The sequence below is a fragment of the Schistocerca serialis genome, unplaced genomic scaffold (assembly GCF_023864345.2).
Source record: "Schistocerca serialis cubense isolate TAMUIC-IGC-003099 unplaced genomic scaffold, iqSchSeri2.2 HiC_scaffold_1417, whole genome shotgun sequence".
In the NCBI taxonomy this organism is placed as follows: domain Eukaryota; kingdom Metazoa; phylum Arthropoda; class Insecta; order Orthoptera; family Acrididae; genus Schistocerca; species Schistocerca serialis.
The window spans coordinates 5,776,504-5,802,480 of record NW_026047644.1 but is presented as its reverse complement, the minus strand read 5'-3'; positions in this window follow the sequence as shown (position 1 = coordinate 5,802,480).

Below are 25,977 nucleotides of genomic sequence, written 5' to 3'. Positions count from 1 at the left end.
TGTCTATGTTTTGAACCATTCCTGTGACACTAGTTATGATTCCGATGCTTCACTTCCGGTTTATTGTATCCCTCTGACCTTCTTATTGACGATGAAACACAGAAATTGCATCGGAATTAAATACAAAAAAGCACAATGCCGACTTAAGTACAAGAAAACTGACTCTTCATACTGTCTATGTTTTGAACCATTCCTATGACACTAGTTATAGATTCCGATGCTTCACTTCAGGTTTACTGTATCCCTCTGACCTTCTTATTAACGATGAAACACAGAAATTGCATCGCAATTAAATACAAAAGGCACCATGCCGACTTAAGTACAAGAAAGCTGACTCTACATACTTTCTATGTTTTGAACCATTCCTGTGACACTAGTTATAGATTCCGATGCTTTACTTCAGGTTTACTGTATCCCTCTGACCTTCTTATTGACGATGAAATATAGAAATTGCATCGGAATTAAATACAAAAGGCACAATGCCGACTTAATTACAAGAAAACTGACTCTTCTTACTGTCTATGTTTTGAACCATTCCTGTGACACTAGTTATAGATTCCGATGCTTCACTTCAGGTTTACTGTATCCCTCTGACCTTCTTATTGACGATGAAACACAGAAATTGCATCGGAATTAAATACAAAAAAGCACAATGCCGACTTAAGTACAAAAAAACTGACTCTTCATACTGTCTATGTTTTGAACCATTCCTATGACACTAGTTATAGATTCCGGTGCTTCACTTCAGGTTTACTGTATCCCTCTGACCTTCTTATTGACGATGAAACACAGAAATTGCATCGAAATTAAATAGAAAAGGCACAATGCCGACTTAAGTAGAAGAAAACTGACTCTTCTTACTGTCTATGATTTGAAACATTCCTGTGACACTAGTTATGATTCCGATGCTTCACTTCCGGTTTATTGTATCCGTCTGACCTTCTTATTGACGATGAAACACAGAAATTGCATCGGAATAAAATAAAAAGGCACAATGCCGACTTAAGTACAAGAGAACTGACTTCTCTTACTGTCTATGTTTTGAACCATTCCTGTGACACTAGTTATAGATTCCGATGCTTCACTTCAGGTTTACTGTATCCCTCTGACCTTCTTATTGACGATGAAACACAGAAACTGCATCGGAATTAGATACAAGAGGCACAATGCTGACTTAAATACAAGAAAACTGACTCTTCTTACTGTCTATGTTTTGAACCATTCATGTGACTCTAATTATAGATTCCGATGCTTCACTTCAGGTTTACAGTATCCCTCTGACCTTCTTATTGACGATGAAATATAGAAATTGCATCGGAATTAAATACAAAAGGCACAATGCCGACTCAATTACAAGAAAACTGACTCTTCTTACTGTCTATGTTTTGAACCATTCCTGTGACACTAGTTATAGATTCCGATGCTTCACTTCAGGTTCACTGTATCCCTCTGACCTTCTTATTGACGATGAAACACAGAAATTGCATCGGAATTAAATACAAAAAAGCACAATGCCGACTTAAGTACAAGAAAACTGACTCTTCATACTGTCTATGTTTTGAACCATTCCTATGACACTAGTTATAGATTCCGATGCTTCACTTCAGGTTTACTGTATCCCTCTGACCTTCTTATTAACGATGAAACACAGAAATTGCATCGCAATTAAATACAAAAGGCACCATGCCGACTTAAGTACAAGAAAGCTGACTCTACATACTTTCTATGTTTTGAACCATTCCTGTGACACTAGTTATAGATTCCGATGCTTTACTTCAGGTTTACTGTATCCCTCTGACCTTCTTATTGACGATGAAACACAGAAATTGCATCGGATTAAATACAAAAGGCACAATGCCGACTTAAGTACAATAAAACTGAACTTCTTACTGTCTATGTTTTGAAGCATTCCTGTGACACTAGTTATAGAATCCGATGCTTCACTTCAGGTTCACTATATCCCTCTGACCTTCTTATTGACGATGAGTCACTGAAATTGCATCGGAATTAAATACAAAAGGCACAATGCCGACTTAAGTACAGGAAAACCGACTCTTCATACCGTCTATGTTTTGAACCATTCATGTGACACTAGTTATAGATTCCGCTGCTTCACTGTAGGTTTACTGTATCCCTCTGACCTTCTTATTGACGATGAAACCCAGAAATTTCATCGGAATTAAATAAAAAAGGCACAATGCCGATTAAGTACATGAAAACTGATTCTACTTACTGTCTATGTTTTGACCCATTTCTGTGACACTAGTTATAGATTCCGATGCTTCACTTCAGGTTTACTGTATCCCTCTGACCTTCTTATTGACGATGAAATACAGATATTGCATCGGAATTAATTACAAATGCACAATGCCGACTTAAGTACAAGAAAACTGACTCTTCTTACTGTCTATGTTTTGAACCATTCCTGTGACACTAGTTATGATTCCGATGCTTCACTTCCGGTTTATTGTATCCCTCTGACCTGTTTATTGACGATGAAACACAGAAATTGCATCGGAATAAAATAAAAAGGCACAATGCCGACTTAAGTACAAGAGAACTGACTTCTCTTACTGTCTATGTTTTGAACCATTCATGTGACACTAGTTATAGATTCCGATGCTTCACTTCAGGTTTACTGTATCTCTCTGACCTTCTTATTGACGATGAAATACAGATATTGCATCGGAATTAATTACAAATGCACAATGCCGACTTAAGTACAAGAAAACTGACTCTTCTTACTGTCTATGTTTTGAACCATTCCTGTGACACTAGTTATGATTCCGATGCTTCACTTCCGGTTTATTGTATCCCTCTGACCTGTTTATTGACGATGAAACACAGAAATTGCATCGGAATAAAATAAAAAGGCACAATGCCGACTTAAGTACAAGAGAACTGACTTCTCTTACTGTCTATGTTTTGAACCATTCCTGTGACACTAGTTATAGATTCCGATGCTTCACTTCAGGTTTACTGTATCCCTCTGACCTTCTTATTGACGATGAAACACAGAAACTGCATCGGAATTAGATACAAAAGGCACAATGCTGATTTAAATACAAGAAAACTGACTCTTCTTACTGTCTATGTTTTGAACTATTCATGTGACTCTAATTATAGATTCCGATGCTTCACTTCAGGTTTACTGTATCCCTCTGACCTTCTTATTGACGATGAAATACAGAAATTGCATCGGAATTGAATACAAAAGGCACAATGCCGACTTAATACCAAGAAAACTGACTCTTCTTACTGTCTATGATTTGAACCATTCCTGTGACACTAGTTATAGATTCCGATGCTTCACTTCAGGTTTACTGTATCCCTCCGACCTTCTTATTGACGATGAAACACAGGAATTGCATCGGAATTAAATTCAAAAAAGCACAATGCCGACTTAAGTACAAGAAAACTCACTCTTCTTTCTGTCTATGTTTTGAACCATACCAGTGACACCAGTTATAGATTCCGATGCTTCACTTCAGGTTTACTGTATACCTCTGACCTTCTTATTGACGATGAAACACAGAAATTGCATCGGAATTAAATACAAAAGGCACAATGCCGACTTAAGTACAAAAAAACTGACTCTTCTTACCGTCTATGTTTTGAACCATTCATGTGACACTAGTTATAGATTCCGATTCTTCACTGCAGGTTTACTGTATCCCTCTGACCTTCTTATTGACGATGAAACACAGAAATTGCATTGGAATTAAATACAAAAGGCACAATGCCGACTTAAGTACAAGAAAACTGACTCTTCTTACTGTCAATGTTGTGAACAATTCCTGTGACACTAGTAATAGATTCCGATGCTTCACTTCAGGTTTACTGTATACCTCTGACCTTCTTATTGACGATGAAACACAGAAATTGAATCGGAATTAAACACAAAAGGCACAATGCCGACTTAAATACAAGAAAACTGACTCTTCTTACTGTCTATGTTTTGAACCATTTCTGTGACACTAATTATAGATTCCGATGCTTCACTTCAGGTTTAATGTATACCTCTGACCTTCTTATTGACGATGAAACACAGAAATTGCATCGGAATTAAATACAAAAGGCACAATGCCCACTTAAATACAAGAAAACTGACTCTTCTTACTGTCTATGTTTTGAACCATTCATGTGACACTAGTTATAGATTCCGATGCTTCCCTGTAGGTTTACTGTATCCCTCTGACCTTCTTATTGACGATGAAACACAGAAATTGAATCGGAATTAAATACAAAAGGCACAATGCCGACTTAAATACAAGAAAACTGACTCTTCTTACTGTCTATGTTTTGAACCATTTCTGTGACACTAGTTATAGATTCCGATGCTTCACTTCAGGTTTAATGTATACCTCTGACCTTCTTATTGACGATGAAACACAGAAATTGCATCGGAATTAAATACAAAAGGCACAATGCCGACTTAAGTACAATAAGACTGGCTCTTCTTACTGTCTGTGTTTTGAACCCTTCCTGTGACACAAGTTAGATTCCGATGCTTCATTTCAGGTTTACTGTATCCCTCTGACCTTCTTATTGACGATGAAACACAGAAATTGCATCGGAATTAAATACAAAAGGCACAATGCCGATTAAGTACATGAAAACTGATTCATCTTACTGTCTATGTTTTGAACCATTTCTGTGACACTAGTTATAGATTCCGATGCTTCACTTCAGGTTTACTGTATCCCTCTGACCTTCTTATTGACGATGAAATACAGATATTGCATCGGAATTAATTACAAATGCACAATGCCGACTTAAGTACAAGAAAACTGACTCTTCTTACTGTCTATGTTTTGAACCATACATGTGACACTAGTTATAGATTCCGATGCTTCACTTCAGGTTTACTGTATACCTCTGACCTTCTTATTGACGATGAAACACTGAAATTGCATCGGAATTAAATACAAAAGGCACCATGCCGACTCAAGTACAAGAAGACTGGCTCCTCTTACTGTCTATGATTTGAAACTTTCCTGTGAGACCGGTTTTAGATTCCGATGCTTCACTTAGAGTTTACTGTATCCCTCTGACCCTCTTATTTACGATGAAACACAGTAATTGCATCGGAATTAAATACAAAAGGCACAATGCCGACTTAAGTACAAGAAAACTGACTCTTGTTACTGTCTATGTTTTGAACCATTCCTGTGACACTAGTTATGATTCCGATGCTTCACTTCCGGTTTATTGTATCCCTCTGACCTTCTTATTGACGATGAAACACAGAAATTGCATCGGAATAAAATAAAAAGGCACAATGCCGACTTAAGTACAAGAGAACTGACTTCTCTTACTGTCTATCTTTTGAACCATTCCTGTGACACTAGTTATAGATTCCGATGCTTCACTTCAGGTTTACTGTATCCCTCTGACCTTCTTATTGACGATGAAACACAGAAACTGCATCGGAATTAGATACAAAAGGCACAATGCTGACTTAAATACAAGAAAACTGACCCTTCTTACTGTCTATGTTTTGAACCATTCATGTGACTCTAATTACAGATTCCGATGCTTCACTTCAGGTTTACTGTATCCCTCTGACCTTCTTATTGACGATGAAATATGGAAATTGCATCGGAATTAAATACAAAAGGCACAATGCCGACTTAATTACAAGAAAACTGACTCTTCTTACTGTCTATGTTTTGAACCATTCCTGTGACACTAGTTATAGATTCCGATGCTTCACTTCAGGTTTACTGTATCCCTCTGACCTTCTTATTGACGATGAAACACAGAAATTGCATCGGAATTAAATACAAAAAAGCACAATGCCGACTTAAGTACAAGAAAACTGACTCTTCATACTGTCTATGTATTGAACCATTCCTATGACACTAGTTATAGATTCCGATGCTTCACTTCAGGTTTACTGTATCCCTCTGACCTTCTTATTGACGATGAAACACAGAAATTGCATCGAAATTAAATAGAAAAGGCACAATGCCGACTTAAGTAGAAGAAAACTGACTCTTCTTACTGTCTATGATTTGAAACATTCCTGTGACACTAGTTATGATTCCGATGCTTCACTTCCGGTTTATTGTATCCGTCTGACCTTCTTATTGACGATGAAACACAGAAATTGCATCGGAATAAAATAAAAAGGCACAATGCCGACTTAAGTACAAGAGAACTGACTTCTCTTACTGTCTATGTTTTGAACCATTCCTGTGACACTAGTTATAGATTCCGATGCTTCACTTCAGGTTTACTGTATCCCTCTGACCTTCATATTGACGATGAAACACAGAAACTGCATCGGAATTAGATACAAAAGGCACAATGCTTACTTAAATACAAGAAAACTGACTCTTCTTACTGTCTATGTTTTGAACCATTCATGTGACTCTAATTATAGATTCCGATGCTTCACTTCAGGTTTACTGTATCCCTCTGACCTTCTTATTGACGATGAAATATAGAAATTGCATCGGAATTAAATACAAAAGGCACAATGCCGACTCAATTACAAGAAAACTGACTCTTCTTACTGTCTATGTTTTGAACCATTCCTGTGACACTAGTTATAGATTCCGATGCTTCACTTCAGGTTCACTGTATCCCTCTGACCTTCTTATTGACGATGAAACACAGAAATTGCATCGGAATTAAATACAAAAAAGCACAATGCCGACTTAAGTACAAGAAAACTGACTCTTCATACTGTCTATGTTTTGAACCATTCCTATGACACTAGTTATAGATTCCGATGCTTCACTTCAGGTTTACTGTATCCCTCTGACCTTCTTATTAACGATGAAACACAGAAATTGCATCGCAATTAAATACAAAAGGCACCATGCCGACTTAAGTACAAGAAAGCTGACTCTACATACTTTCTATGTTTTGAACCATTCCTGTGACACTAGTTATAGATTCCGATGCTTTACTTCAGGTTTACTGTATCCCTCTGACCTTCTTATTGACGATGAAACACAGAAATTGCATCGGATTAAATACAAAAGGCACAATGCCGACTTAAGTACAAGCAAACTGATCTTCTCACTGTCTATGTTTTGAACCATTCCTGTGACACTAGTTATAGAATCCGATGTTTCACTTCAGGTTCACTATATCCCTCTGACCTTCTTATTGACGATGAAACACAGAAATTGAATCGGAATTAAAGACAAAAGGCACAATGCCGACTTAAGTACAATAAAACTGAACTTCTTACTGTCTATGTTTTGAAGCATTCCTGTGACACTAGTTATAGAATCCGATGCTTCACTTCAGGTTCACTACATCCCTCTGACCTTCTTATTGACGATGAGTCACTGAAATTGCATCGGAATTAAATACAAAAGGCACAATGCCGACTTAAGTACAGGAAAACTGACTCTTCATACCGTCTATGTTTCGAACCATACCTGTGACACTAATTATAGATTCCGATGCTTCCTTTCAGGTTTAATGTATACCTCTGACCTTCTTATTGACGATGAAACACAGAAATAGCATCGGAATTAAATACAAAAGTCACAATGCCGACTTAAATACAAGAAAACTGACTCTTCTTACAGTCTATGTTTTGAACCATTCATGTGACACTAGTTATAGATTCCGATGCTTCACTGTAGGTTTACTGTATCCCTCTGACTTTCTTATTGACGATGAAACCCAGAAATTTCATCGGAATTAAATAAAAAAGGCACAATGCCTACTTAAGTACAATAAGACTGGCTCTTCTAACTGTCTGTGCTTTGAACCCTTCCTGTGACACTAGTTATAGATTCCGATGCTTCACTTCCGGTTTACTGTATCCCTCTGACCTTCTTATTGACGATGAAACACAGAAATTGCATCGGAATTAAATACAAAACGCACAATGCCGATTAAGTACATGAAAACTGATTCTACTTACTGTCTATGTTTGGACCCATTTCTGTGACACTAGTTATAGATTCCGATGCTTCACTTCAGGTTTACTGTATCCCTCTGACCTTCTTATTGACGATGAAATACAGATATTGCATCGGAATTAATTACAAATGCACAATGCCGACTTAAGTACAAGAAAACTGACTCTTCTTACTGTCTATGTTTTGAACCATTCCTGTGACACTAGTTATGATTCCGATGCTTCACTTCCGGTTTATTGTATCCCTCTGACCTGTTTATTGACGATGAAACACAGAAATTGCATCGGAATAAAATAAAAAGGCACAATGCCGACTTAAGTACAAGAGAACTGACTTCTCTTACTGTCTATGTTTTGAACCATTCCTGTGACACTAGTTATAGATTCCGATGCTTCACTTCAGGTTTACTGTATCCCTCTGACCTTCTTATTGACGATGAAACACAGAAACTGCATCGGAATTAGATACAAAAGGCACAATGCTGATTTAAATACAAGAAAACTGACTCTTCTTACTGTCTATGTTTTGAACTATTCATGTGACTCTAATTATAGATTCCGATGCTTCACTTCAGGTTTACTGTATCCCTCTGACCTTCTTATTGACGATGAAATACAGAAATTGCATCGGAATTAAATACAAAAGGCACAATGCCGACTTAATAACAAGAAAACTGACTCTTCTTACTGTCTATGATTTGAACCATTCCTGTGACACTAGTTATAGATTCCGATGCTTCACTTCAGGTTTACTGTATCCCTCCGACCTTCTTATTGACGATGAAACACAGGAATTGCATCGGAATTAAATTCAAAAAAGCACAATGCCGACTTAAGTACAAGAAAACTCACTCTTCTTTCTGTCTATGTTTTGAACCATACCAGTGACACCAGTTATAGATTCCGATGCTTCACTTCAGGTTTACTGTATACCTCTGACCTTCTTATTGACGATGAAACACAGAAATTGCATCGGAATTAAATACAAAAGGCACAATGCCGACTTAAGTACAAAAAAACTGACTCTTCTTACCGTCTATGTTTTGAACCATTCATATGACACTAGTTATAGATTCCGATTCTTCACTGCAGGTTTACTGTATCCCTCTGACCTTCTTATTGACGATGAAACACAGAAATTGCATTGGAATTAAATACAAAAGGCACAATGCCGACTTAAGTACAAGAAAACTGACTCTTCTTACTGTCAATGTTGTGAACAATTCCTGTGACACTAGTTATAGATTCCGATGCTTCACTTCAGGTTTACTGTATGCCTCTGACCTCCTTATTGACGATGAAACACAGAAATTGCATCGGAATTAAATACAAAAGGCACAATGCCGACTTAAGTACAAGAAAACTGACTCTTCATACTGTCTATGTTTTGAACAATTCCTATGACACTAGTTATAGATTCCGATGCTTCACTTCAGGTTTACTGTATCCCTCTGACCTTCGTATTGACGATGAAACACAGAAATTGCATCGAAATTAAATAGAAAAGGCACAATGCCGACTTAAGTAGAAGAAAACTGACTCTTCTTACTGTCTATGTTTTGAACCATTCCTGTGACACTAGTTATAGATTCCGATGCTTCACTTCAGGTTTACTGTATCCCTCTGACCTTCTTATTGACGATGAAATACAGAAATTGCATCGGAATTAAATACAAAAGGCACAATGCCGACTTAATAACAAGAAAACTGACTCTTCTTACTGTCTATGATTTGAACCATTCCTGTGACACTAGTTATAGATTCCGATGCTTCACTTCAGGTTTACTGTATCCCTCCGACCTTCTTATTGACGATGAAACACAGGAATTGCATCGGAATTAAATTCAAAAAAGCACAATGCCGACTTAAGTACAAGAAAACTCACTCTTCTTTCTGTCTATGTTTTGAACCATACCAGTGACACCAGTTATAGATTCCGATGCCTCACTTCAGGTTTACTGTATACCTCTGACCGTCTTATTGACGATGCAACACAGAAATTGCATCGGAATTAAATAATAAGGCACAATGCCGACTTAAGTACAAGAAAACTGACTCTTCTTACTGTCTATGTTTTGAACCATACCTGTGACTCTAATTATAGATTCCGATGCTTCTTTTCAGGTTTACTGTATACCTCTGACCTTGTTATTGACGATGAAACACAGAAATTTAGGGGAATTAAATACAAAAGGCACAAAGCCGACTTATGTAGAAGAAAACTGACTCTTCTTACAGTCTATGTTTTGAACAATTCCTGCGACACTAGTTATAGATTCCGATGCTTCACTTCAGGTTTACCGTATCCCACCGACCTTCTTATTGACGATAAAACACAGAAATTGCATCGGATGAAATACAAAAGGCACAATGCCGACTTAAGTACAAGAAAACTGATCTTCTTACTGTATATGTTTTGAAGCATTCCTGTGACACTAGTTATAGAATTCGATGCTTCACTTCAGGTTCACTATATCCCTCTGACCTTCTTATTGACGATGAGTCACCTGAAATTGCATCGGAATTAAATACAAAAGGCACAATGCCGACTTAAGTACAAGAAAACTGACGCTTCTTACTGTCTATGTTTTGAACCCTTCCTGTGACACTAGTTATAGATTCCGATGCTTCACTTCAGGTTTACTGTATGCTTCTGACCTTCTTATTGACGATGAAACACAGAAATTGCATCGGAATTTAATACAAAAGGCACCATGCCGACTTAAGTACAAGACAGCTGACTCTTCATACTGTCTATGTTTTGAACCATTCCTGTGACACTAGTTATAGATTCCGATGCTTTACTTCAGGTTTACTGTATCCCTCTGACCTTCTTATTGACGATGAAACACAGAAATTGCATCGGATTAAATACAAAAGGCACAATGCCGACTTAAGTACAAGAAAACTGAACTTCTTACTGTCTATGTTTTCAAGCATTCCTGTGACACTAGTTATAGAATCTGATGCTTTACTTAAGGGTTCACTATATCCCCTGACCTTCTTATTGACGATGAGTCACTGAAATTGCATCGGAATTAAATACAAAAGGCACAATGCCGACTTAAGTACAAGAAAACTGACACTTCATACCGTCTATGTTTTGAACCATACCTGTGACACTAATAGTAGATTCCGATGCTTCACTTCAGGTTTAATGTATACCTCTGACCTTCTTATTGACGATGAAACACATAAATAGCATCGGAATTAAATACAAAAGGCACAATGCCGACTTAAATACAAGAAAACTGACTCTTCTTACTGTCTATGTTTTGAACCATTCATGTGAAACTAGTTATAGATTCCGATGCTTCACTGTAGGTTTACTGTATCCCTCTGACCTTCTTATTGACGATGAAACACAGAAATTTCATCGGAATTAAATAAAAAAGGCACAATGCCGACTTAAGTACAATAAGACTGGCTCTTCTAACTGTCTGTACTTTGACCCTTCCTGTGACACTAGTTATAGATTCCGATGCTTCACTTCCGGTTTACTGTATCCCTCTGACCTTCTTATTGACGATGAAACACAGAAATTGCATCGGAATTAAATACAAAAGGCACAATGCCGATTAAGTACATGAAAACTGATTCTACTTACTGTCTATGTTTTGACCCATTTCTGTGACACTAGTTATAGATTCCGATGCTGCACTTCAGGTTTACTGTATCCCTCTGACCTTCTTATTGACGATGAAATACAGATATTGCATCGGAATTAATTACATATGCACAATGCCGACTTAAGTACAAGAAAACTGACTCTTCTTACTGTCTATGTTTTGAACCATTCCTGTGACACTAGTTATGATTCCGATGCTTCACTTCCGGTTTATTGTATCCCTCTGACCTGTTTATTGACGATGAAACACAGAAACTGCATCGGAATTAGATACAAAAGGCACAATGCTGATTTAAATACAAGAAAACTGACTCTTCTTACTGTCTATGTTTTGAACCATTCATGTGACTCTAATTATAGATTCCGATGCTTCACTTCAGGTTTACTGTATCCCTCTGACCTTCTTATTGACGATGAAATACAGAAATTGCATCGGAATTAAATACAAAAGGCACAATGCCGACTCAATAACAAGAAAACTGACACTTCTTACTGTCTATGATTTGAACCATTCCTGTGACACTAGTTACAGATTCCGATGCTTCACTTCAGGTTTACTGTATCCCTCCGACCTTCTTATTGACGATGAAACAAAGGAATTGCATCGGAATTAAATTCAAAAAAGCACAATGCCGACTTAAGTACAAGAAAACTCACTCTTCTTTCTGTCTATGTTTTGAACCATACCAGTGACACCAGTTATAGATTCCGATGCTTCACTTCAGGTTTACTGTATACCTCTGACCTTCTTATTGACGATGAAACACAGAAATTGCATCGGAATTAAATTCAAAAAGGCACAATGCCGACTTAAGTACAAAAAAACTGACTCTTCTTACCGTCTATGTTTTGAACCATTCATGTGACACTAGTTATAGATTCCGATTCTTCACTACAGGTTTACTGTATCCCTCTGACCTTCTTATTGACGATGAAACACAGAAATTGCATTGGAATTAAATACAAAAGGCACAATGCCGACTTAAATACAAGAAAACTGACTCTTCTTACTGTCAATGTTTTGAACAATTCCTGTGACACTAGTTATAGATTCCGATGCTTCACTTCAGGTTTACTGTATGCCTCTGACCTCCTTATTGACGATGAAACACAGAAATTGCATCGGAATTAAATACAAAAGGCACAATGCCGACTTAAGTACAAGAAAACTGACTCTTCATACTGTCTATGTTTTGTACAATTCCTATGACACTAGTTATAGATTCCGATGCTTCACTTCAGGTTTACTGTATCCCTCTGACCTTCTTATTGACGATGAAACACAGAAATTGCATCGAAATTAAATAGAAAAGGCACAATGCCGACTTAAGTACAAGAAAACTGACGCTTCTTACTGTCTATGTTTTGAACCATTCCTGTGACGCTAGTTATAGATTCCGATGCTTCACTTCAGGTTTACTGTATGCTTCTGACCTTCTTATTGACGATGAAACACAGAAATTGCATCGGAATTTAATACAAAAGGCACCATGCCGACTTAAGTACAAGACAGCTGACTCTTCATACTGTCTATGTTTTGAACCATTCCTGTGACACTAGTTATAGATTCCGATGCTTTACTTCAGGTTTACTGTATCCCTCTGACCTTCTTATTGACGATGAAACACAGAAATTGCATCGGATTAAATACAAAAGGCACAATGCCGACTTAAGTACAAGAAAACTGAACTTCTTACTGTCTATGTTTTGAAGCATTCCTGTGACACTAGTTATAGAATCTGATGCTTCACTTCAGGTTCACTATATCCCCTGACCTTCTTATTGACGATGAGTCACTGAAATTGCATCGGAATTAAATACAAAAGGCACAATGCCGACTTAAGTACAAGAAAACTGACTCTTCATACCGTCTATGTTTTGAACCATACCTGTGACACTAATTATAGATTCCGATGCTTCACTTCAGGTTTAATGTATACCTCTGACCTTCTTATTGACGATGAAACACATAAATAGCATCGGAATTAAATACAAAAGGCACAATGCCGACTTAAATATAAGAAAACTGACTCTTCTTACTGTCTATGTTTTGAACCATTCATGTGAAACTAGTTATAGATTCCGATGCTTCACTGTAGGTTTACTGTATCCCTCTGACCTTCTTATTGACGATGAAACACAGAAATTTCATCGGAATTAAATAAAAAAGGCACAATGCCGACTTAAGTACAATAAGACTGGCTCTTCTAACTGTCTGTACTTTGAACCCTTCCTGTGACACTAGTTATAGATTCCGATGCTTCACTTCCGGTTTACTGTATCCCTCTGACCTTCTTATTGACGATGAAACACAGAAATTGCATCGGAATTAAATACAAAAGGCACAATGCCGATTAAGTACATGAAAACTGATTCTACTTACTGTCTATGTTTTGACCCATTTCTGTGACACTAGTTATAGATTCCGATGCTGCACTTCAGGTTTACTGTATCCCTCTGACCTTCTTATTGACGATGAAATACAGATATTGCATCGGAATTAATTACAAATGCACAATGCCGACTTAAGTACAAGAAAACTGACTCTTCTTACTGTCTATGTTTTGAACCATTCCTGTGACACTAGTTATGATTCCGATGCTTCACTTCCGGTTTATTGTATCCCTCGGACCTGTTTATTGACGATGAAACACAGAAATTGCATCGGAATAAAATAAAAAGGCACAATGCCGACTTAAGTACAAGAGAACTGACTTCTCTTACTGTCTATGTTTTGAACCATTCCTGTGACACTAGTTATAGATTCCGATGCTTCACTTCAGGTTTACTGTATCCCTCTGACCTTCTTATTGACGATGAAACACAGAAACTGCATCGGAATTAGATACAAAAGGCACAATGCTGATTTAAATACAAGAAAACTGACTCTTCTTACTGTCTATGTTTTGAACCATTCATGTGACTCTAATTATAGATTCCGATGCTTCACTTCAGGTTTACTGTATCCCTCTGACCTTCTTATTGACGATGAAATACAGAAATTGCATCGGAATTAAATACAAAAGGCACAATGCCGACTTAATAACAAGAAAACTGACTCTTCTTACTGTCTATGATTTGAACCATTCCTGTGACACTAGTTATAGATTCCGATGCTTCACTTCAGGTTTACTGTATCCCTCCGACCTTCTTATTGACGATGAAACACAGGAATTGCATCGGAATTAAATTCAAAAAAGCACAATGCCGACTTAAGTACAAGAAAACTCACTCTTCTTTCTGTCTATGTTTTGAACCATACCAGTGACACCAGTTATAGATTCCGATGCTTCACTTCAGGTTTACTGTATACCTCTGACCTTCTTATTGACGATGAAACACAGAAATTGCATCGGAATTAAATACAAAAGGCACAATGCCGACTTAAGTACAAAAAAACTGACTCTTCTTACCGTCTATGTTTTGAACCATTCATGTGACACTAGTTATAGATTCCGATTCTTCACTGCAGGTTTACTGTATCCCTCTGACCTTCTTATTGACGATGAAACACAGAAATTGCATTGGAATTAAATACAAAAGGCACAATGCCGACTTAAATACAAGAAAACTGACTCTTCTTACTGTCAATGTTTTGAACAATTCCTGTGACACTAGTTATAGATTCCGATGCTTCACTTCAGGTTTACTGTATGCCTCTGACCTCCTTATTGACGATGAAACACAGAAATTGCATCGGAATTAAATACAAAAGGCACAATGCCGACTTAAGTACAAGAAAACTGACTCTTCATACTGTCTATGCTTTGTACAATTCCTATGACACTAGTTATAGATTCCGATGCTTCACTTCAGGTTTACTGTATCCCTCTGACCTTCTTATTGACGATGAAACACAGAAATTGCATCGAAATTAAATAGAAAAGGCACAATGCCGACTTAAGTAGAAGAAAACTGACTCTTCTTACTGTCTATGATTTGAACCATTCCTGTGACACTAGTTATAGATTCCGATGCTTCACTTCAGGTTTACTGTATCCCTCTGACCTTCTTATTGACGATGCAACACAGAAATTGCATCGGAATTAAATAATAAGGCACAATGCCGACTTAAGTACAAGAAAACTGACTCTTCTTACTGTCTATGTTTTGAACCATACCTGTGACTCTAATTATAGATTCCGATGCTTCTTTTCAGGTTTACTGTAACCCTCTGACCTTGTTATTGACGATGAAACACAGAAATTGAGGGGAATTAAATACAAAAGGCACAATGCCGACTTATGTAGAAGAAAACTGACTCTTCTTACTGTCTATGTTTTGAACAATTCCTGCGACACTAGTTATAGATTCCGATGCTTCACTTCAGGTTTACCGTATCCCTCCGACCTTCTTATTGACGATAAAACACAGAAATTGCATCGGATTAAATACAAAAGGCACAATGCCGACTTAAGTACAAGAAAACTGATCTTCTTACTGTATATGTTTTGAAGCATTCCTGTGACACTAGTTATAGAATTCGATGCTTCACTTCAGGTTCACTATATCCCTCTGACCTTCTTATTGACGATGAGTCACCTGAAATTGCATCGGAATTAAATACAAAAGGCACAATGCCGACTTAAGTACAAGAAAACTGACGCTTCTTACTGTCTATGTTTTGAACCATTCCTGTGACCCTAGTTATAGATTCCGATGCTTCACTTCAGGTTTACTGTATGCTTCTGACCTTCTTATTGACGATGAAACACAGAAATTGCATCGGAATTTAATACAAAAGGCACCATGCCGACTTAAGTACAAGACAGCTGACTCTTCATACTGTCTATGTTTTGAACCATTCCAGTGACACTTGTTATAGATTCCGATGCTTTACTTCAGGTTTACTGTATCCCTCTGACCTTCTTATTGACGATGAAACACAGACATTGCATAGGTTGAAATACAAAAGGCACAATGCCGACTTAAGTACAAGAAAACTGAACTTCTTACTGTCTATGTTTTGAAGCATTCCTGTGACACTAGTTATAGAATCTGATGCTTCACTTCAGGTTCACTATATCCCCCTGACCTTCTTATTGACGATGAGTCACTGAAATTGCATCGGAATTAAATACAAAAGGCACAATGCCGACTTAAGTACAAGAAAACTGACTCTTCATACCGTCTATGTTTTGAACCATACCTGTGACACTAATTATAGATTCCGATGCTTCACTTCAGGTTTAATGTATACCTCTGACCTTCTTATTGACGATGAAACACATAAATAGCATCGGAATTAAATACAAAAGGCACAATGCCGACTTAAATACAAGAAAACTAACTCTTCTTACTGTCTATGTTTTGAACCATTCATGTGAAACTAGTTATAGATTCAGATGCTTCACTGTAGGTTTACTGTATCCCTCTGACCTTCTTATTGACGATGAAACACAGAAATTTCATCGGAATTAAATACAAAAGGCACAATGCCGACTTAAGTACAATAAGACTGGCTCTTCTTACTGTCTGTGTTTTGAACCCTTCCTGTGACACTAGTTATAGATTCCGATGCTTCACTTCAGGTTTACTGTATCCCTCTGACCTTCTTATTGACGATGAATCACAGAAATTGCATCGGAATTAAATACAAAAGGCACAATGCCGATTAAGTACATGAAAACTGATTCTTCTTACTGTCTATGATTTGAAACATTTCTGTGACACTAGTTATAGATTCCGATGCTTCACTTCAGGTTTACTGTATCCCTCTGACCCTCTTATTGACGATGAAACACAGAAATTGCATCGGAATTAAATACAAAAGGCACAATGCCGACTTAAGTACAAGAAAACTGACTCTTCTTACTGTCTATGTTTTGAACCATTCCTGTGACACTAGTTATGATTCCGATGCTTCACTTCCGGTTTACTGTATCCCTCTGACCTTCTTATTGACGATGATACACAGAAATTGCATCGGAATAAAATAAAAAGGCACAATGCCGACTTAAGTACAAGAGAACTGACTTCTCTTACTGTCTATGTTTTGAACCATTCCTGTGACACTAGTTATAGATTACTATGCTTCACTTCAGGTTTACTGTATCCCTCTGACCTTCTTATTGACGATGAAACACAGAAACTGCATCGGAATTAGATACAAAAGGCACAATGCTGATTTAAATACAAGAAAACTGACCCTTCTTACTGTCTATGTTTTGAACCATTCCTGTGACACTAGTTATAGATTCCGATGCTTCGCTTCAGGTTTATTGTACCCCTCTGACCTTCTTATTGACGATGAAACACAGAAATTGCATCGGAATTAAATACAAAAGGCACAATGCCGACTTAAGTACAAGAAAACTGACTCTTCTTACTATCTATGTTTGAACAATGCCTGTGACACTAGTTATAGATTCCGATGCTTCACTTCAGGTTTACCGTATCCCTCTGACCTTCTTATTGACGATGAAACACAGAAATTGCAACGGATTAAATACAAAAGGCACAATGCCGACTTAAGTACAAGAAAACTGACTCTTCTTACTGTCTATGCTTTGAACCATTCCTGTGACACTAGTTATAGATTCCGATGCTTCCCTTCAGGTTTACTGTATCCCTCTGACCTTCTTATTGAAGATGAAACACAGAAATTGAATCGGAATTAAATACAAAAGGCACAATGCCGACTTAAGTACAAGAAAACTGACTCTTCTTACTATCTATGTTTGAACAATGCCTGTGACACTAGTTATAGATTCCGATGCTTCACTTCAGGTTTACCGTATCCCTCTGACCTTCTTATTGACGATGAAACACAGAAATTGCAACGGATTAAATACAAAAGGCACAATGCCGACTTAAGTACAAGAAAACTGATCTTCTTACTGTCTATGCTTTGAAGCATTCCTGTGACACTAGTTATAGAATCCGATGTTTCACTTCAGGTTCACTATATCCCTCTGACCTTCTTATTGACGATGAGTCACTGAAATTGCATCGGAATTAAATACAAAAGGCACAATGCCGACTTAAGTACAAGAAAACTGACTCTCCTACTGTCTATGTTTTGAACCATTCCTGTGACACTAGTTATAGATTCCGATGCTTCACTTCAGGTTTACCGTATGCTTCTGACCTTCTTATTGACGATGAAACACAGAAATTGCATCGGAATTAAATACAAAAGGCACCATGCCGACTTAAGTACAAGAAAACTGACTCTTCATACTGTCTATGTTTTGAACCATTCCTGTGACACTAGTTATAGATTCCGATGCTTTACTTCAGGTTTACTGTATCCCTCTGACCTTCTTATTGACAATGAAACACAGAAATTGCATCGGATTAAATACAAGAGCCACAATGCCGACTTAAGTACAAAAAAACTGATCTTCTTACTGTCTATGTTTTGAACCATTCCTGTGACACTAGTTATAGAATCCGATGCTTCACTACAGGTTCACTATATCCCTCTGACCTTCTTATTGACGATGAAACACTGAAATTGCATCGGAATTAATAACAAAAGGCACAATGCCGACTTAAGTACAAGAAAACTGATCTTCTTACTGTCTATGTTTTGAACCATTCCTGTGACACTAGTTATAGAATCCGATGCTTCACTTCAGGTTCACTATATCCCTCTGACCTTCTTATTGACGATGAGTCATTGAAATAGCATCGGAATTAAATACAAAAGGCACAATGCCGACTTAAGTACAAGAAAACTGACTCTTCATACCGTCTATGGTTTGAACCATACCTGTGACACTAATTATAGATTCCGATGCTTCACTTCAGGTTTACTGTATACCTCTGACCTTCTTATTGACGATGAAACACAGAAAATGCATCGGAATTAAATACAAAAGGCACAAATCCGACTTAAATACAAGAAAACTGACTCTTCTTACTGTCTATGTTTTGAACCATTCATGTGACACTAGTTATAGATTTCGATGTTTCACTGTTGGTTTACTGTATCCCTCTGACCTTCTTATTGACGATGAAATACAGAAATTGAATCGGAATCAAATACAAAAGGCACAATGCCGACTTAAGTACAATAAGACTGGCTCTTCTTACTGTCTGTGTTTTCAACCCTTCCTGTGACACAAGTTATAGATTCCGATGCTTCACTTCAGGTTTACTGTATCCCACTGACCTTCTTATTGACGATGAAACACAGAAATTGCATCGGAAAGGAATAGAAAAGGCACAATGCCGATTAAGTACATGAAAACTGATTCTTCTTACTGTCTATGTTTTGAACCATTTCTGTGACACTAGTTATAGATTCCGATGCTTCATTTCAGGTTTACTGTGTCCCTCTGACCTTCTTATTGACGATGAAACACAGATATTGCATCGGAATTAATTACAAATGCTCAATACCGACTTAAGTACAAGAAAACTGACTCTTCTTACTGTCTATGTTTTGAACCATTCCTGTGACACTTGTTATAGATTCCGATGCTTTACTTCAGGTTTACTGTATCCCTCTGACCTTCGTATTGACGATGAAACACAGACATTGCATAGGATTAAATACAAAAGGCACAATGCCGACTTAAGTACAAGAAAACTGAACTTCTTACTGTCTATGTTTTGAAGCATTCCTGTGACACTAGTTATAGAATCTGATGCTTCACTTCAGGTTCACTATATCCCCCTGACCTTCTTATTGACGATGAGTCACTGAAATTGCATCGGAATTAAATACAAAAGGCACAATGCCGACTTAAGTACAAGAAAACTGACTCTTCATACCGTCTATGTTTTGAACCATACCTGTGACACTAATTATAGATTCCGATGCTTCACTTCAGGTTTAATGTATACCTCTGACCTTCTTATTGACGATGAAACACATAAATAGCATCGGAATTAAATACAAAAGGCACAATGCCGACTTAAATACAAGAAAACTAACTCTTCTTACTGTCTATGTTTTGAACCATTCATGTGAAACTAGTTATAGATTCAGATGCTTCACTGTAGGTTTACTGTATCCCTCTGACCTTCTTATTGACGATGAAACACAGAAATTTCATCGGAATTAAATACAAAAGGCACAATGCCGACTTAAGTACAATAAGACTGGCTCTTCTTACTGTCTGTGTTTTGAACCCTTCCTGTGACACTAGTTATAGATTCCGATGCTTCACTTCAGGTTTACTGTATCCCTCTGACCTTCTTATTGACGATGAATCACAGAAATTGCATCGGAATTAAATACAAAAGGCACAATGCCGATTAAGTACATGAAAACTGATTCTTCTTACTGTCTATGATTTGAAACATTTCTGTGGCACTAGTTATAGATTCCGATGCTTCACTTCAGGTTTACTGTATCCCTCTGACCCTCTTATTGACGATGAAACACAGAAATTGCATCGGAATTAAATACAAAAGGCACAATGCCGACTTAAGTACAAGAAAACTGACTCTTCTTACTGTCTATGTTTTGAACCATTCCTGTGACACTAGTTATGATTCCGATGCTTCACTTCCGGTTTACTGTATCCCTCTGACCTTCTTATTGACGATGATACACAGAAATTGCATCGGAATAAAATAAAAAGGCACAATGCCGACTTAAGTACAAGAGAACTGACTTCTCTTACTGTCTATGTTTTGAACCATTCCTGTGACACTAGTTATAGATTACTATGCTTCACTTCAGGTTTACTGTATCCCTCTGACCTTCTTATTGACGATGAAACACAGAAACTGCATCGGAATTAGATACAAAAGGCACAATGCTGATTTAAATACAAGAAAACTGACCCTTCTTACTGTCTATGTTTTTAACCATTCATGAGACTCTAATTATAGATTCCGATGCTTCACTTCAGGTTTACTGTATCCCTCTGACCTTCTTATTGACGATGAAATACAGAAATTGCATCGGAATTAAATACCAGCGGCACAATGCCGACTTAATTACAAGAAAACTGACTCTTCCTACCGTCTATGCTTTGAACCATTCCTGTGACACTAGTTATAGATTCCGATGCTTCACTTCAGGTTTACTGTACCCCTCTGACCATCTTATTGACGATGAAACACAGAAATTGCATCGGAATTAAATACAAAAGGCACAATGCCAACTTAAGTACAAGAAAACTGACTCTTCTTACTCTCTATGTTTTGAACCATTTCTGTGACACTAGTTATAGATTCCGATGCTTCACTTCAGGTTCACTGTATCCCTCTGACCTTCTTATTGACGATGAAACACTGAAATTGCATCGGAATTAAATACAAAAGGCACAATGCCGACGTAAGTACAAGAAAACTGACTCTTCTTACTGTCTATGTTTTGAACCATTCCTGTGACACTAGTTATAGATTCCGATGCTTCACTTCAGGTTTATTGTACCCCTCTGACCTTCTTATTGACGATGAAACACAGAAATTGCATCGGAATTAAATACAAAAGGCACAATGCCGACTTAAGTACAAGAAAACTGACTCTTCTTACTGTCTATGCTTTGAACCATTCCTGTGACACTAGTTATAGATTCCGATGCTTCCCTTCAGGTTTACTGTATCCCTCTGACCATCTTATTGAAGATGAAACACAGAAATTGAATCGGAATTAAATACAAAAGGCACAATGCCGACTTAAGTACAAGAAAACTGACTCTTCTTACTATCTATGTTTGAACAATGCCTGTGACACTAGTTATAGATTCCGATGCTTCACTTCAGGTTTACCGTATCCCTCTGACCTTCTTATTGACGATGAAACACAGAAATTGCAACGGATTAAATACAAAAGGCACAATGCCGACTTAAGTACAAGAAAACTGATCTTCTTACTGTCTATGTTTTGAAGCATTCCTGTGACACTAGTTATAGAATCCGATGTTTCACTTCAGGTTCACTATATCCCTCTGACCTTCTTATTGACGATGAGTCACTGAAATTGCATCGGAATTAAATACAAAAGGCACAATGCCGACTTAAGTACAAGAAAACTGACTCTCCTACTGTCTATGTTTTGAACCATTCCTGTGACACTAGTTATAGATTCCGATGCTTCACTTCAGGTTTACCGTATGCTTCTGACCTTCTTATTGACGATGAAACACAGAAATTGCATCGGAATTAAATACAAAAGGCACCATGCCGACTTAAGTACAAGAAAACTGACTCTCCTACTGTCTATGTTTTGAACCATTCCTGTGACACTAGTTATAGATTCCGATGCTTCACTTCAGGTTTACCGTATGCTTCTGACCTTCTTATTGACGATGAAACACAGAAATTGCATCGGAATTAAATACAAAAGGCACCATGCCGACTTAAGTACAAGAAAACTGACTCTTCATACTGTCTATGTTTTGAACCATTCCTGTGACACTAGTTACAGATTCCGATGCTTTACTTCAGGTTTACTGTATCCCTCTGACCTTCTTATTGACAATGAAACACAGAAATTGCATCGGATTAAATACAAGAGCCACAATGCCGACTTAAGTACAAAAAAACTGATCTTCTTACTGTCTATGTTTTGAACCATTCCTGTGACACTAGTTATAGAATCCGATGCTTCACTACAGGTTCACTATATCCCTCTGACCTTCTTATTGACGATGAAACACTGAAATTGCATCGGAATTAATAACAAAAGGCACAATGCCGACTTAAGTACAAGAAAACTGATCTTCTTACTGTCTATGTTTTGAACCATTCCTGTGACACTAGTTATAGAATCCGATGCTTCACTTCAGGTTCACTATATCCCTCTGACCTTCTTATTGACGACGAGTCATTGAAATAGCATCGGAATTAAATACAAAAGGCACAATGCCGACTTAAGTACAAGAAAACTGACTCTTCATACCGTCTATGGTTTGAACCATACCTGTGACACTAATTATAGATTCCGATGCTTCACTTCAGGTTTACTGTATACCTCTGACCTTCTTATTGACGATGAAACACAGAAAATGCATCGGAATTAAATACAAAAGGCACAAATCCGACTTAAATACAAGAAAACTGACTCTTCTTACTGTCTATGTTTTGAACCATTCATGTGACACTAGTTATAGATTTCGATGTTTCACTGTTGGTTTACTGTATCCCTCTGACCTTCTTATTGACGATGAAATACAGAAATTGAATCGGAATCAAATACAAAAGGCACAATGCCGACTTCAGTACAATAAGACTGGCTCTTCTTACTGTCTGTGTTTTCAACCCTTCCTGTGACACAAGTTATAGATTCCGATGCTTCACTTCAGGTTTACTGTATCCCACTGACCTTCTTATTGACGATGAAACACAGAAATTGCATCGGAAAGGAATAGAAAAGGCACAATGCCGATTAAGTACATGAAAACTGATTCTTCTTACTGTCTATGTTTTGAACCATTTCTGTGACACTAGTTATAGATTCCGATGCTTCATTTCAGGTTTACTGTGTCCCTCTGACCTTCTTATTGACGATGAAACACAGATATTGCATCGGAATTAATTACAAATGCTCAATACCGACTTAAGTACAAGAAAACTGACTCTTCTTACTGTCTATGTTTTGAACCATTCATGTGACACTAGTTATAGATTCGGATGCTTCACTTCAGGTTTACTGTATACCTCTGAGCTTCTTATTGACGATGAAACACAGAAATGGCGTCGGAATTAAATACAAAAGGCACCATGCCGACTCAAGTACAAGAAGACTGGCTCATCTTACTGTCTATGATTTGAAACTTTCCTGTGAGACCGGTTTTAGATTCCGATGCTTCACTTCAGGTTTACTGTATCCCTCTGACCCTCTTATTGACGATGAAACGCAGAAATTGCATCGGAATTAAATACAAAAGGCACAATGCCGACTTAAGAACAAGAAAACTGACTCTTCTTACTGTCTATGCTTTGAACCATTCCTGTGACACTAGTTATGATTCCGATGCTTCACTTCAGGTTTACTGTATCCCTCTGACCTTCTTATTGACGATGAAACACAGAAATTGCATCGGAATTAGATACAAAAGGCACAATGCTGATATAAATACAAGAAAACTGACTCTTCTTACTGTCTATGTTTTGAACCATTCATGTAACTCTAATTATAGATTCCGATGCTTCACTTCAGGTTTACTGTATCCCTCTGACCTTCTTATTGACGGTGAAAAACAGAAATTGCATCGGAATTAAATACAAAAAAAGCACAATGCCGACTTAGGTACTAGAAAACTCACTCTTCTTACTGCCTATGTTTTGAACCATACCAGTGACACTACTTATAGATTCCGATGCTTCACTTCAGGTTTACTGTATCCCTCTGACCTTCTTATTGACGACGAAACACAGAAATTGCATCGGAATTAGATACAAAAGGCACAATGCTGATATTAATACAAGAAAACTGACTCTTCTTACTTTCTATGTTTTGAACCATTCATGTGACTGTAATTATAGATTCCGATGCTTCACTTCAGGTTTACTGTATCCCTCTGACCTACTTATTTACGGTGAAATACAGAAATTGCATCGGAATTAAATACAAAAGGCACAATGCCGACTTAAGTACAACAAAACTGACTCTTCTTACTGTCTATGTTTTGAACCATTCCTGTGCCACTAGTTATAGATTCCGATGCTTCACTTCAGGTTTACTGTATCCCTCTGACCTTCTTATTGACGATGAAACACAGAAATTGCATCGGAATTAAATACAAAAGGCACAATGCCGACTTAAGTACAAGAAAACTGACTCTTCTTACTGTCTATGTTTTGAACCATTCCTGTGACACTAGTTATAGATTCCGATGCTTCCCTTCAGTTTTACTGTATCCCTCTGACCTTCTTACTGACGATGAAACACAGAAATTGCATCGGAACTCAATACAAAAGGCACAATGCCGACTTAATTACAAGAAAACTGACTCTTCTTACTGTCTATGTTTTGAACCATTCCTGTGACACTAGTTATAGATTCCGATGCTTCACTTCAGGTTTACTGTATCCCTCTGACCTTCTTATTGACGATGAAACACTGAAATTGCATCGGAATTAAATACAAAAGGCACAATGCCGACGTAAGTACAAGAAAACTGACTCTTCTTACTGTCTATGTTTTGAACCATTCCTGTGACCCTAGTTATAGATTCCGACGCTTCACTTCAGGTTTACTGTATGCCTCTGACCTTATTATTGACAATGAAACACAGAAATTGCATCGGAATTAAATACAAAAGGCCCAATGCCCACTTAAGTACAACAAAACTGACTCTTCTTACTGTCTATGTTTTGATCCATTCCTGTGACACTAGTTATAGATTCCGATGCTTCACTTCAGGTTCACTGTATCCCTCTGACCTTCTTATTGACGATGAAACACAGAAATTGCATCGGAATTAAATACAAAAAGCACAATGCCGACTTAAGTACAAGAAAACTGACTCTTCTTACTGTCTATGTTTTGAACCATTCCTGTGACACTAGTTATAGATTCCGAGTCTTCCCTTCAGGTTTACTGTAT